Source organism: Equus przewalskii, chromosome 10 (assembly GCF_037783145.1).
Source record: "Equus przewalskii isolate Varuska chromosome 10, EquPr2, whole genome shotgun sequence".
Classification (NCBI taxonomy): domain Eukaryota; kingdom Metazoa; phylum Chordata; class Mammalia; order Perissodactyla; family Equidae; genus Equus; species Equus przewalskii.
Window position 1 is genome coordinate 36,042,047 of NC_091840.1, and position 14,301 is coordinate 36,056,347.

The following is a 14,301-nucleotide window of genomic DNA, read 5'->3' on the forward strand; positions in this document are numbered from 1 at the left end:
CTCACTGTAAGCACCTGGCATTGAGCCTGGCACATAGTAAGCTCTCAATAAACGTGCGTGTTATTTCTACCCCACTCCTATGGCTGGGTAAATGATAACAGGACAGGGACAGAGTCTGTAGCCGCTGTAGGGCCCTTGGCAGGGGCGTTCCTCCCCTCCCGCCCGGCATCCCCATCCTTCCGGCCTGGCCAAGGGCAGCGCCAAGGGCGGCCGCCGAAGGAGCAGCTGCCCCGGCGGCGCAACACCCCCACCCCCACCCCCACCCCCACCCCCACTGTCGCGCGGATCCTCCCGAGCGTCCAACTTCATTTCCACTTCAATTTTATCAGCGGCCGGGGAGCCGGGCAGGAGATAGGAGGCCGGCCCTGACACGAATTAGCCCGGAGATCGCCCGATACGCCTCGGCCCGGCTCCGGCGGCCGCGCGCCTCCCTCGCCTCTCCTTTGTGTCCGCTTTGCCTCTCCCGGCCTCGCGCCCTCCGCTCCCGCCGCGCCGGCCGGGGCCAGGAGCTAGTTTGCATTTGGCCACGGTTACCAGACCGAGCGGGCGGCGCGGGGCTCCCCCCCCCCCCCCCCCCGCAGACGCCAAGGTCACCCTGGGCCCACCCCAGCCCCCGGGCGCGCGGGGGGCCTCGCTGCTCCTCCCCGAAGCCCCTCTCACCTTCCCCAGCTGGGGGCCGGGAGCGGCTAGGAGCCTGGGGGAGGGCGTCTGGTGGGGGTGTCTGACTGGGGAACCTGTCCCTGTCCGGGGCCTTGTATACGCCATCCCATTTCATCTTCCCAGGAGCCCTGAGAAATGAGGAGATAGAGAAAGGGAAACTGAGGCTCAGAGAGGCAACGATACCTGCCCAAGGTCACACTGCGCATAAGGGTCTGGCCCGGATTTGGACTCAAATCTATTGATTCCAAGATCTTTTGTGAGAGGTGGGTCGGCCATATTTACACATTTGGTATTGACCCCTTTTCCTACTACAGAAGTTACGGGAATTAAGCACTCACCAAATTTATTGCAAGAAAGGAGGCCAAATAAGATGGGAGAGACCCTGAGAGTTGGCTAAGGGGGAAGGGTAATGACTTCCTCCCATTCTTCTGTCCCCACATGCCCCCCACCACAACACACCCTTCCCAAGATCCCGCCCCACGGTCCCCTATAATCCCCACCCTCACTCCAGGCTTGACCCAGAGAGCCCACTTTGCTATGTTCCACCGACACTAAGAGCAGAGGCCCAGGAACCGGCTCTGGGACCCGGGGGTCTCTCCCCAGCTCCTCCCCAGGGCCTGGGGGAGGGGAGGCTAGCCTTGCCCAGCTCCCCACCTCCGTTTCCGGGGTGCTGCTGGGGAAAATTTATGTCCCTCTCAGGTTTGGGAACCGATCCCACACTAAAAAGAAAGAAGAAAGAGAGAAAGAAATGATTTTAATTTTTTTTAGGTCCAGAAATGAAGCAGAAGTGAGTAAATTTTAATGAAACGGTGCAAAAATGACATCATTTACTCAGAAATCATTAATTTGTCAGCATTAATATTTCAGCTACAACATTGCCTGTCATTTTGTGCCTGCAATGACTGATAAATCTATAAAAGCGTGCTGCTAATTTACTGAATATTTATGTGCAGTGTCATTTGCAGAGTAAGAATGGAATTTATTTCGTGCCGAGTTCTGCGGGAGAACATTCCCCACAAACCTTCACCCTGGTAGGTGGGGGAGGGCAGGGGGAGACTGCAAACTTCCTGGAAAACTAGTGACAGGGCGGGGACAAAGGGGGCCCCAGGGCTCAGCCCCCCAGCTCCAGTGCACTCAGGAGGGACCGCCTCACTTTTGCTCTGATGGTGCAAAGGCACTTTGGGAATGCCCTTCCCTCCCCCATCTTGGCAAGTCCAAATTTTACCTCTTCTCCAGAGTCCTCTTCAGATGTTTCTGCTCCCAGGAAGGCACCCTGGATTCAGCGGCCCCTGCACTGCAGTGGGGTGGGGCCTTAGCAGAGAAGATGGCAGGACAGGTGGGCTCCAGGTCCTGGGTGAGTTCTCAGAAGAGAGGGTCAGAGAAGAGGTTATGTGCTCGATGCGGGAGTCAGGCAGCCTGAATTCCAAGACCTGGTGCTGTGAATGGTCTCAGAAATCTGGGTCTCAGTATCCTCATCTGGAACATGGGAGGCTGCCAGTCCTGGTTCCTGGAGACTCTGAGGATTGACTGACCTAATGCGTGTAAAGCTACTCGCAGAGGACCCAGGAAATGTTAGCTGCTGCCTGTTGTTGAAGGAATTGCTGCCACAGTCCCTGAAGTGTCCCTTTCCTGGGTCTGCTTCTCCGGGTGGGAAGGAGGAGGCCCTGAGACCTGTCCCCACAGTCCTGAGAGGACCATGACCCCTGACAGGGCTCCTTGCTCCCCAAATGGGTCTGCCTCCCCAGCCTCGAAGGAGAGCTCCTCCCCTCTCCCCACTCCCTCCTCATTTCCACATGCTTGAGTGACCAGAATTCGGAGGATCTATCCAGAAGCTTCTGGAAGCAGTCAGCCCTGTTTTCCTGGCCCTGGGAGCTGTGTGGGCAAAGGACGACCGTCCTTTGAAACACTTTCGTTTTACAGAGAACAAAATCAAGGCTCTGAGAGGGGCACCAGAGCCCGAAGACCCCTCGCCCCACTTCCCCATCCCCCAAACCAAGAAGAGCACAAATCACAAGGCTTCAAGTTTTGCACAATTTTGCTCAATTTCCTGCCTGAATGGCACAGGGCCTGACCCTCTGCAGGTACTCAGGAAATGTTCGCAGAATCAATAAAGAACAGCTAAATCTCCCATCTTCTGAGAGCTCTTTGTCTCCTCCCTCTCTCCTGCTCCCCACACTCCACCAGGGCCCAACTCAGGTGGCGGTGGGTTCTCCTCTGTAATGCCTCTCAAATTGCTCCTTTTTCTTCTTTGCCACTGCCTCTGCTTCAGTGGAGTCCTCCGTTAACGCTTACCTGGACCACTGCGATAGTCTGCTCCCGCTCTCCCTGCCTCCCTTTCCCCCTCTGATACAGTCAGCACAGAGCTGCCAGAGCTGTCTTAGGAGCCGTCCTGAGAACGGCACTCCCCAACTCGAAGAGCTCCCGTGGCTCCCCACTGCTGGGGGAAATGCAGCCAGAGCCCTTCCAGGTCCATCGTGCCCTGCTCCTCTTCTGTGCTCTTTGACAGACCCACCCACTGTTTCACATACATGTCCCATGCTTCCAGTCTCCAAGCCTTTGTTGTCCCTTCTGCCAGATGTCTGTCCATTCCTCACAGCCAAAATCTGTCCTTCAAGGCCCATCACAGCCAGGAAAGCTCTAGAGAGCTTCCTGACTCCCTCAGAAGAATTCCTCCTCATTTCAAGCAGGACCACGGGGCAGGAAACCATGTTCCCTTCCAGGTGTTGGAGGACCTGTCAGCTACAGGAGGGCAGGGGCGGGGCACCCATTGTCTGAATCCAGGGGAGAACAATAGACTGGTCGTCAGGGGACCTGGGCTCTCATTCTCACAGTTTAGCACTGGGTGGCCTTGACCTTACCATACTCAGTCTGTGAAATGGGCTGGTCCAGCTCTCTCCAGCCCATACTGAGTCTGTCATGTTCACAGCTGCATCCTGGCACCAATAATAGCAGCAAGGCATACAGCGGTTGCTCAGTAAATAATCGTTGAATGACCTCCATGCCAGGCTTCTGAGGTCCATCACTTGGTACGGTCCAGGCTGATCTTTGGGGGCTCACACAGGGACAGGTGGAGGGAAATGTTGTGATGCTAGCATTGAAGAGCAACGCACTTTCACATAAATGATGCTGTTTAACCCTCACAGCTGCCCTGTGGGCTGGACTTTCCTGTCCCCATTTCACAGATGAGGAAAGTGAGGCTAGAAGGTTAAGTGACCTGCTCAGGCCTCACACTCAGGACTTTGGCTCCAAATCCAGTGCCCTTCCTCCTGCATCCAGAGGCTTTTCTTTGCTCTTAGGATAAACCCCAAGTCTTCCGTGGCTTCCAAGGCCCCTGTGACCCTCTCCAAGCTCTCTCTCCCCCTGAGTCAGAGCCACATTGGCCTTCCAGTTGTTCCTTCAACACTTGGGGCTCATTCCTACCTCTGGGCCCTTGCACGTGCTGTTCTCTCTGCCTGGAAAGTTCCTCCTCACCATCCAGGTCTCAGTTCTAATGTCACCTTCTCAGAGAGGCCTTCCTTACCCACCCAAACTAAGATAAGTGTTTTGTTTCCCTCATACGCCACCTGAAATGATCTTATACATCTATGGCCTGTTCATCATCTGTGTCCTCCGTGACGGTGGGGACTTTGCTGCCTTGCTCACCCCTGGAGGCCCAGCACCTGCCTGAGAGGGGCTGGTGTGTAGATGGATCTTTGTGGCTCTCCCTGGATGTGTAAGAGTAAGACTGTGAACTCCCATCTTCCAGGAGAAGACGTGGAGGCTCTGGTGCTGGTGGGTGGGGGTAAGGATGTGGTCGGTTGGGGACACCAGGAATAGAAGGTGCAGCCTGTGCCCAGAAGCTGGATCCAAGAGAGGCTGAAGCTGGGAGGAGGTGCCTCCCCACCCTTGTCCTCACCATTGTCCCCCCCATGCCTCACACTCATTTCCTTCCCGGAGTCAGTCTCATTTGCTTTCCCTAAAAGCCGCTGGAGGAGCCAATATGTACGTGATGAATATTTCATCTCCTGAGCGTGGGTTTGCGGGAGAACTGTGATCACCCGGGGAGGGAGTGCTGCCCAGCCGTGCCTGCGAAGGAGGGGGCCTGCGAGGGCCGCTGGCAATAGGGTTTCCAAGATGCAGGTTCCAGGGCCCACCCACCTGCTCCTGTGGACACCCTTGGCACTGGGAGGCTCACAGGGGGTGGGGCAGCCCTGAATCTGGGGCACAGACACTTTGTGCTCCCTGGGACCCCCAGCTCTTCCCTGGTTGGGGCAGACTTTGCTGTAAGCTCAGAGGCTCAAGTTGCCCAGGCCAAAGGTTCCACTGGCACTGGCACGAAGGTGTGGAGTCTGTCCTGGTCATCACATAGAGAGGCTTCTCACCTAAGATCCTGCAAATTCTCTTACCCCAGGAACTGAGGCTGGGAAACTGCAGACTGAGAATGGAAGGAGGGGACAGATAAAGCACCCAGGAGTAAGTAGGGAAGGGCAAGGAGGATGAGCAGTCAGGCGCTCCTATGCTGTACCCATCCCCAACCCCTCAGCCGTGACCACAGCATCCGCACGGGAGGGGCAAACCCAGCTGCTCGGCTCTGGGGTCGGCCAGTCCTGGCTGCCAGTCCTCTGCTCCTCCACCAGTTGAGTGACCTCTGAACCTCTCTAAGCCTCAGTTTCCTCGTCTGAAAAATGGTGTTGGTCATGCTACCTGGCAGGGTGATTGTAAGGGGCCAGCAGAGTGCCTGGCACCCTCAAAGGCTTTAGTATTCTCACACCACACATGCACACATACACCCCCCCCACACACACACACACACAAAGCATCTCCATTACAGTTCCTCTAGCATCCATGTCTGGGTAGGAACAAAGGACCATCCGTTCCCTCCTCCTTCACCCAGGTTCTCTCTCCTCTCCCTCTACCCTGTCCCCCCTTGCTGCCCGCCCGCCCCTCTCCACAACCTTGAGCCCCTGCTCCCTAAGTAACTGGGGGCGTGGGGAAGGCACCTTGCCCCCTGGGCCTCAGCCAGCCCTGGGTCCAGATGACCCCTTGCTGTGGACCCCTCGCCCCCAGCCCCAACCCTCGAAGCCAGCTCCTGTCCCTCCCCACCCTGGCCAGGAGCAATGCTATCGCTCTCGTCCCCACCCACCACATTACCCTCTGAATACTCTCATTATACCATTACTAATTAGGGCTGCTCAGCAAATTGGCGGCTGCATTAGAGGGAGACAGTGTGCGGGAGCATATGGCATAATATCGTATTAATGAACACTCTAAATTCAAACCCGGGTCAGCTGCTCGCTTCTCGCCGGTGTCACCCACGCTAAAGGGAGGGAGGGGGATAAGGCAGTCAACCTTTCCCTCGCTTTCCTCGCTTCTCTCCAAACACACATTCCCCAGCGTGGGCTAGGCTGGCTGAGGTTTTTATCATATCTGGCAAATGGGGAGAGAAATAAAAGAGTCTGGGCCTATGCGGGGGCCACAGAAGGACCTCCCCCTCCCCATCATGTATAAGTGGACGCTTAGCATGGTCGTGAAGAAGAATAATTAATAATAGTAAACCAGGGCCTGTGGGCCAGGCTTTTCACCCAGATTCTGTCTGCCTCTTGATATCCCTTGGAGGGGGTTTTAGCACAGAGGGGCAAACTGAGGGCCTCAGAGGTCAGGGGGCATTCTCAAGGTCATTTGGTGGCTGAGCCAGAGTCCAGGGGGAAGAGCCTAGCCCGAGGAGGGTCACGAAAACCCAGCACAGGACCCTCTGCCACCCCTGCAAACTCTCTTCCAGGCCAGTAGCACCCACAGACCCATGGAGCCCCAAGGCCACTGGTTTTACCAGGGGGTGGGGGACCTGGGGGGCTCACCCAGTGAATTCAGAGGCAGAGCTCAGACACAAGCTTCCTTATCTTCAAGCCCCTGGGGTGAAGCTGGGTATCCCTTTTCACCCCCGACAGTTTGAGAACTTGGCTTCTAGAGTTCAACCCCAGAGCAGACAAGGGTGTTTCTCTTCTCACTCTCTCTCCCTCGCCTCTTTGCCTTGTTCCTCAGAGGACACGTTGAATGATGAATTCACGGGCTGGTCTGTGAGTCCCGGAGGTGCCCTCCTGCCTCCGTGCATGCCAGGAGGAGGAGGTGACCGGGGGACAGTTGTGAGTGGGTTGGGGTCGGTCTGAGGAGGCCTCAAAGAAGAGGGGAGCTCTGACCAAGGCTCCTGGGTGGAATGGAAAGGCCTGAGCCAAAGCAGCCTTCTCTCCCTCTCCCAGCCAGGGGGACAGTGCCCACAGCCCGGGGCCTGAGCCTGTCCCAGGCACCCTGACCCTCGCGGTTCTGAGCCTGAAGGGCTGCCCCTCAGCATCCGTCTCGCTGTCTGTTGGGGTGATGTCAAGGATCCTCCACCAGTAACCGGCTTCCTAAGCTCATGATTCCTCATTTCACTTCAAAATGGAGAGTGGTTCCAATCCTGCTGCCTGCTGAACCCAGAGACTGGAGAGGGGAGAGGCAGGCCCACTCAGGCTCGGGTCCCCCATCTCTGCCCAGGCTTGTCCTTGCCCTGCTACAGCGTCCCTCAGCTCTGCCCACTGGGAAGCCTTCCCTGACTAAGACCACAGAGCCCTTGGCATCTGAGCGTGTCTTAGAGACTCATTTTACATGATGTCCCCAACTGAGGACCAAGTCTCTCTCTCTCTCTCAGAGAAGGGAGGGTGGGAGAGCCTGGCCAGATTCTCACCAAAGCAAAACCAAATGAAAAACACCCTCCTCCCTGTGCCCACCCCGCCCCCACTCTGGGAGCCCACTTCCCTAGGGTGAGTCTACTTTCAGCACCTCAGGGATGTCTGTGGGTGCTCCGGGCTAGCAGTCAAGACGGATTTCAACTCCGAATGAGTCACAGGGCAAACCTCTTCTAGTGCCTTCTCTGGCTTCAACCTTTGTGCATTCAGTTCCTGATGCCCTTTGGTCTCCCTCACCCAGGGCTGTGAAGCTCAGCAGATGTCCCCAGGCCATGAAAGGGTTTATGAGGACACATTGTTTGGCGATACTTGTCAGAGCATTGGAGCCACCAGGCGGAAGGCCTTCTCTCCCAAGTCTGCCAGGGATGTGGAGTCCTATCCACCTCCTGGAGTATGTGATGCGGCTGTCGGGGAAGAATTAGGGGTGGTAGCGCTGACTTCCTTTGGAGGGCCCTGGTCTGGAATCAGGGAGAAGTCACAAGCTTTAAAGGCCATGTTGCTGCAGGACTCCAGGAAGTGAGTGCCTTCTCGCGCTCCTTCTCCACCTGTGAAATGGGTGTACTGACAGCAGCTTAGCCAGGGTTGGGAGAGGCCTCTGTGAAAGACCTACCCACTGATGTGTGAGGCTCTGGCACGGCTTCGCTCCTCCCCAGTCGGCTCCATCAAAAAGAAAGAGCAGCCTGGATAAGTGACTGCCCCTCTCCTAGGCTATGGGATAAGGGTGGAGGCTGGGGGCACCCTACACTGCTGCCCCGAGACTAGCAGACTTTGGGGCCTCGGAGGTGCCCACAGGGGGTGCGAAAGCCAGCCTCTCCCCCGCAGACCTGCAGCCCCCACAGACGCGGCGCCCCACACCACGACGGTGGGGCAGGGCACTAGAACCCAACGCGGTGCTGGGCGGGGCAACCCAGGGGAGGCGGCGCCCCTTTCCCCGGTCACGTGGGGTCACTGGTCGCTGACTCGCCCTGCGTGCACATCCCGCACGCCCCTCAGCCGCCCAGCCACCTTGGCCCGCGTCCCTGCCACTCCCGCCGCGCAGTCATAGGATCATTTTCTTTTGTCTGCGGAACCCGCAGATGCTCTCCCTCTGCCCATAGCTCTCCCCACAGGGGAGCCCAGGAGGAGTAAATAATTGTGGCCCCTCCCAGCCCGGACCAGCAGGTAGAACGCGGGGGTGTCATCAAGCCTTCCATGCCAATTACTTTATCCAGCCCCTCCAAGCCACAATCACCCCCACGCCCCGCAGCTGGAGCCCCCCACCCCCTAGTGAGGGAGTAAACAAGTCCCGGAAATGTATTGGCTGGTCTCTGGGCTTTAGAAGCAGCTTGTTGGGACTTGCCTGGGTGTGGGGACGCCCAGATCCATCTCTCCAGAGGTAACAATGCAGCCCTATGTTGAAGCTTTGGCTGTGCTGTGTGTGTGTGTGTGTACCAAGATTGCAGAGAGGTTTGGCCTCTTCCCCAGGGGGGAGTGGCTGAGCTAGAAGGGATCGGAGGTCATCTCCTTGGAACTTGGGACTCAGAGAGGTGAGGTGACTTGCCCAGGTAACAAGGCCAGCAGGACAGAGCCCCAGGTCTGATAGAGTGCAATTTCCACAAGAGACCCCTGTCACTAGAGCTCTGTCCGGGGACCCCCTAAACAAGAAAACCCCAAACTCACACTTTGCCCACAGCCTTGTCCCACTGGCCCTATGTCAAGGTTGAGAACAGGACCGGCTACGGGATTTGGGGCGCCCAGTGCAAAGTGAAAATGCAGAGCCCCTTGTTCAAAATTATTAAGACTTCCAAGACAGCAAGAGAAGAGCATTAAACCATTAAAGCTTCTAAGCGCAGGGCTGGGTGCACACATCACCAGCCCGTAAACCTGGCCCTGAGCTAGGACCATATCAGTCTGCTTCCTCTGCTGCTATGAAGGCCTTGGGTAAAATCCCCACACACATTCTGAAAGCCTCCTTGCCTAGAGTCAGGGTTCTACAGCCATAGTGACCCACCCCAGGGATCCCACCCCAGCCCCCACTAGGTGCAGTCAGTCTGGCAACTCCAGCCTGGGGAGGGGAAACTGAGTCAGCATCCTGGGCCTGGGCTGACCCCAGAATCAGCAGGGAGCTGGCCCTTGCAGGAGCAGTGTGCAGGGACTCGGGCTTCCAAGGGGGAAGCTGCCCAGAGCCGGGGCCCAGTGGATTTCAGAAGAGGGCAGGGGCCAGGGGTTCCTGGGGGCCGTGCTTGCTCAGGGTTTCTGTGTTTCTTGTAGAGGGCGCGGGCCACGCGGGTGTCTTTCACTTCTGTGGGTGTGTAACATTGTGTGTGTAGGGCATGCCTGTGCTGGGGGATCCTTCTGTGCACAGGCTGCACATCCACCTGTGCGTACACTCAGAGCCCGAGTGCAAGGTGGGCAGACTTACCCCTGCCCCCCACCGGTGCTGCCCCCACGGGTGCCCTGGCCTCTGTTATAGAGGGCATGTTCCTATCCTCGGGCATTCTGCATTGGAATTCAGGCCCTTGCCAGCCTGTTCCCTGCTTGCTAACTATAAACTATCTGATTTATATTCATTAACCAGTACTAGACAGCGGCAGGCACAGCAAACTTCAGTGGGGTACATGCCTCCATCGACAGGCGGACTGCATTTCAGTTAATTAAGGGGCTGTAATTGTTGTCCAGGACAAGGGTCCCCAGGGCACAGGCTTTGTAAATAACTACCCTCCACTACCCCCACCTCTCACCCCACCCCTCTCTCCTCCTTCCCTCCTTCCCAGGCCTCAGAAGCCAGGTAAAGGGAGCTGGGGCGGGGAAGAACGCTGTGGGAAGGTGGGGGTGAAGCCCTGGATGTGGGGGATGCCCCTCCTCCATCCCTGCCCCAGAAAGGCCACAATTCAAGGGCCTGAGGTGGGCTGGGGGGAGTCCTGGGCAGAGCATGGTGGGGCTGGGTTATAGAAACCTGGATGTTCCTGCCCATACTGGCTCAGTCCGGGAAGGCAGGCCCTGTCTGCACACGGGCGCTGGTGCACGCGCACACACGTACCCGCCTCCAGGCCCAGTTATTTATGCTGCTTCCCTCTCCTCTGCGTACAAACCCACCCTCTGAGCCCAATCCTGGAACCTGGGCACTGGGCAGGCTTTCTGGCATCTGTCGTACATTGGGGGACTCCAGGGGGTCCAGCAGAGAGCTAAGCAAAAAGGTGTCGTCTCACCAGCCCAAACAGATGGAGGAGGGACCTCTTACAAGAATCTAATGAGGAAGGCTTGCCGCCTTAGGAACTCTCAGACTAACGGGAGAAATCCCGGTCTGATGGGGCAGGGGAGTGCCATCCGGGAGCTCCCACTTTGTTAGGAGGCAGGGCCTTCCTCTCAAGAAGTTCCTGGTCTGATGTAGAGGGGGAGCAGGGGGCGATCTGGGAGGACAAGTCTGACGAGGGAGGTAGATGCTAAAGACACCCAGAGCGTCCAGTGTAAACAGGTCTCATGCAGGTGAGCGGCAGTCCCTGAGAGCACGACAGGGCGGGACAGACCTCCGGGGAGCGGGGATCCCAGAGCTCAAATGGGAATTAAAGGAGGATCCAGCCTTGTGAACAGATGAGCTTTGCTGGAGGCCGGTTTCATCCAGCTCTTCTTTGCACAAATGTTTCCCAGTGCCCACTACGTGCCAGGGATAAAATGCCAAGTAACACGGCCAGGGTCCCTGCCTTCCCAGAGAACAAAGGGTGGGAGAGAGTGTCTGCACTTGTGTACACATGCCTGGTGTGTGCAGGTCATGTGTATGCGTATGCACGTGCTATTTGTGCATATTTTCCAAATACCTATCGAGTGCCTGCTACATTTCAGACACCCCAACCCCACGGGGCACAAGAGAAAAGAGCAAGTATGACAGTGTTTCTGCCCTCCTGGAACTTCCATTGGCCCACGTGTCTGTGTGTGCGCGTGGGCACACTGCATGGGTCCACGCTCTGTCTGTGTGTGCAGGCCCCAGAAAGGGAACTTTCACACCTGCCCCCGCAGGACCTGAGCCAGGACTCATACTACTTGGTGACCATTCCCAACCGCTCTCAGTATTATTATCCTCTGACATCTTGAACCTGTGACTACCTCTGTGGGCCCGGAGAACCCACACGTGTTCTCTTTTCAGCCTGAAAAGGTGTCAGCTGCCCTTGAATCACTGAATAATCACCCTAAGGCAAATCAGAATTGATTTTTGTTAACCTCACTTGCAGTTTAGGCTGATCTGGGCCCCTCCTCCACCCCCCACCCCATCCCAGGCACAAATCTCGGGGTTGACCACAACCTTTAAAGTGACTTCTGGCAGGATGCTTCTGGGAGTTGGTGTGCAACTTGGATCTATGTAGATAAAGTCGAGCAAAGAAGAGAAAATAAGTTTCCCTCTCCCTTCCCCCACCTCCTCTCTCCTCATTCCACCTATCAGCCCTTATCTGAAAGAAAAATTAGAGAGTTATTAGGAGTTTCATTAGGGGTGAGCAGGTTGGTAATGAAATTACGTTTCAGCTGCTTCTCAGCCCCTGTAAGTATTAAGTGGTCTGATCAATGGTGTTCACACAATTAATTCTGCCTGACTGCGGAGAGTGACTGTATCGACAGTTGGGTTTCACACCTCGAACTTTGTTTCTTAGCCAAAACGTGCCTTCAGGAAGCTTGGAAGGTGAGGGTGGGGGCCCCTGTCTGTGAGGGCCTTTGCTGAAGGCCACATTCAAGCGCATATAGATTGTTTTTTTCTTTAAGCTTAAAGGAAATTTAGGTATCACACCGAAAGGAAATTATTGAATTCTAGGCTAGGAGAGACGAAATGACCCACCCTCCTGCCCCCGGTTTATTCAGTGGACCAGCTTCCCTGCGTCGGCCCTCGGACCTGACCCAGTCCAGGCCTCCCTCCCGGGACAGGGCAGCTCAGCCTGCTACCCTCGGCCTCTCCTGCGTGTTATCCCAGGCTATCAGGACAGCCTTCCTTGTATCCCACTCAAATCTCTGCTGCTTTAATTTAATCCACTGACTCTTGTTGGGTCTTCTGGGGATAAGGGAGGCTGCTTGGTCTGGCCCTTTGTGAAACAACGCTACCGACAGCAAAGGTCGTGTTCTTGAAGCTGAGGAACCTCCAGACCCTGCCCACCAGGACATATGTCTTTCCTGTCACCCACACCCCTCTTCCCCGTGGCCTCTGGACACACTGCTCTAGCAGGGGTGGGCTGGGCCCTAACACCAGGGCTTCAGGTTTGTGGTGGCTCTTTACACAATTCCACAGTAAGTCCTGCTTCTCGGTAATGCCTCCCAGGAGAGAGCCGGAGTTTACTGGAGGGAAGGCTGTAAAAGTGTTGGTGGCAATGAGATGCTGGGAAGGAGGTGGAGGGGCGGGGAGAGGGGATGGATAGACTAAGACCGGGAGATGGGAGAGGCTGTAACAACAGTGGCAGCTACATCCTTTGAACCCTCACTAAGGGGCGTGTGCTGCTTTACAGGCCTGGTTTCATGAGATCCTCCCACCTGCCTGAGGAAGTGGATGCTCTTACCCCCTTTAGCAGATGGACTGAGGCAGGGAGGGGTTAAGGTCTTTCCCAGGGGCAACGACTAGTAAATGGCAGGACTTCCTGAGAGGCTGGAAAGGCTCACATCTTCCTTGCTCGGCTGGGCTCACTGTGTTGCCCCAGCGTCCACCACTTCCTCCAGGAAGCCCTCCTCCGGCATAAACAGAATGTGAGTGGGTTGCCCGCAGCCCCTGGACACCTCCATCACTAGGCCCTGCCTGTGCTTTTTTTCTCGGCCTCACGAAGGTCCCTGCTTCTTGCTGGCTTGTCTGCCTGTGTCTCCTGCATATTTCTGCTGGGTCACTTGTCCGGTTCTGACAGCAATGGGCAAATCGTAACCTCTGCCCCCCTGCAGTGCAGCATGAGGGGTTAACAAAGGAACCCGTAGGAGGAGAAGGATCCTGAGCTCCCTGACCAGCAGGCGGTCCTGAGTGAGGAGGCCAGGTGCTTGAAGCCTTGGGGTGGGGGTGGGGGGCTCCTGGGCCAGGGAGTGGCCTTTCACCTGGGTGGCTGAAAAGGGAGGAAAGGAAATGGTTATTGGGGCCTCCTCTTGTCCATTGTAAACCTTTACTCCAGACCCCTAGCTCAACAACCACAATGACCAACAATAAAGGAGTTAGGCCGCCAATTTCCATACATTCATCTGATGGAATACTGTGTGGCCATCAACATACCTAACCACACAGGGACATCAAGGCGGGAGTATCAGGATGGAAATAGTACAAGCCCAATTGCGGGGAGGAGGTGTGAGACTATGCCAGACCCTGGTGCTCAGCAGTATCCACATCCCTCATCTTGCTTCCTCCTCCTCATAATCCCGTGGGGTAATAATATTTTCATCCTTTTCTTACAAATGTGGAAACTGAGGCTCAGAGCAGTTAGGTAACTCACCCAAGGCTGCACAGCTAGTAACTGGTAAAGTTGGGATTCCATTCCAGACACGCTGGCTACAGTTCTTGTGCTCTTAACTGCTGCCCTATAATGATTCCATATCGTTGGCCAATCTTTTTCACTTTACAAGGTGCTTCAATGTTTATGCATCTCGTATAAAAATATTCACAACTGCTCTGCGAAGCCACTCTGAATGAGCCTGTTTTATAGATGAAGAAATTGAGGCTCAGAGAACAAGTTAAGAGACTTGCCCAAAGTCACAACGCTAATCCACTGTGGCAAAGGAAGGACTCAGACGCAGGTCTGAACAGGTGTCAACCGTGTACTAGTTAAGGAAGAAAAGAAACAGACAAGAAAAGCTAACAAGGACAGGCACCGACCCAGACATGGAGACAGGGCGAAGCAGAGGCCTGAAACAGGGAAGGAATAGTGTTCGCCACCCTTGGCCTGTCTTTATTCAAATGTAGAAGGGAAAAAACCATTTTAAGCAAGTGTCTTGCAGCCTTGCATTTAAGAAAAATGCATGG

The 14,301-nt window shown here is 55.9% G+C and overlaps 1 long non-coding RNA gene across 1 annotated transcript; it reads right to left on the reverse strand.

Annotated features, from left to right (window-relative positions):
- Nucleotides 1-660: 660 nt before the first annotated feature.
- Nucleotides 661-2,403, reverse strand: LOC139074086 (uncharacterized). The gene is made up of 3 exons (XR_011523467.1): nt 1,886-2,403; nt 1,315-1,379; nt 661-788 (listed from the first exon to the last, which is right to left on the reverse strand). It is a non-coding gene; the product is annotated as an uncharacterized lncRNA (long non-coding RNA).
- Nucleotides 2,404-14,301: the final 11,898 nt, after the last annotated feature.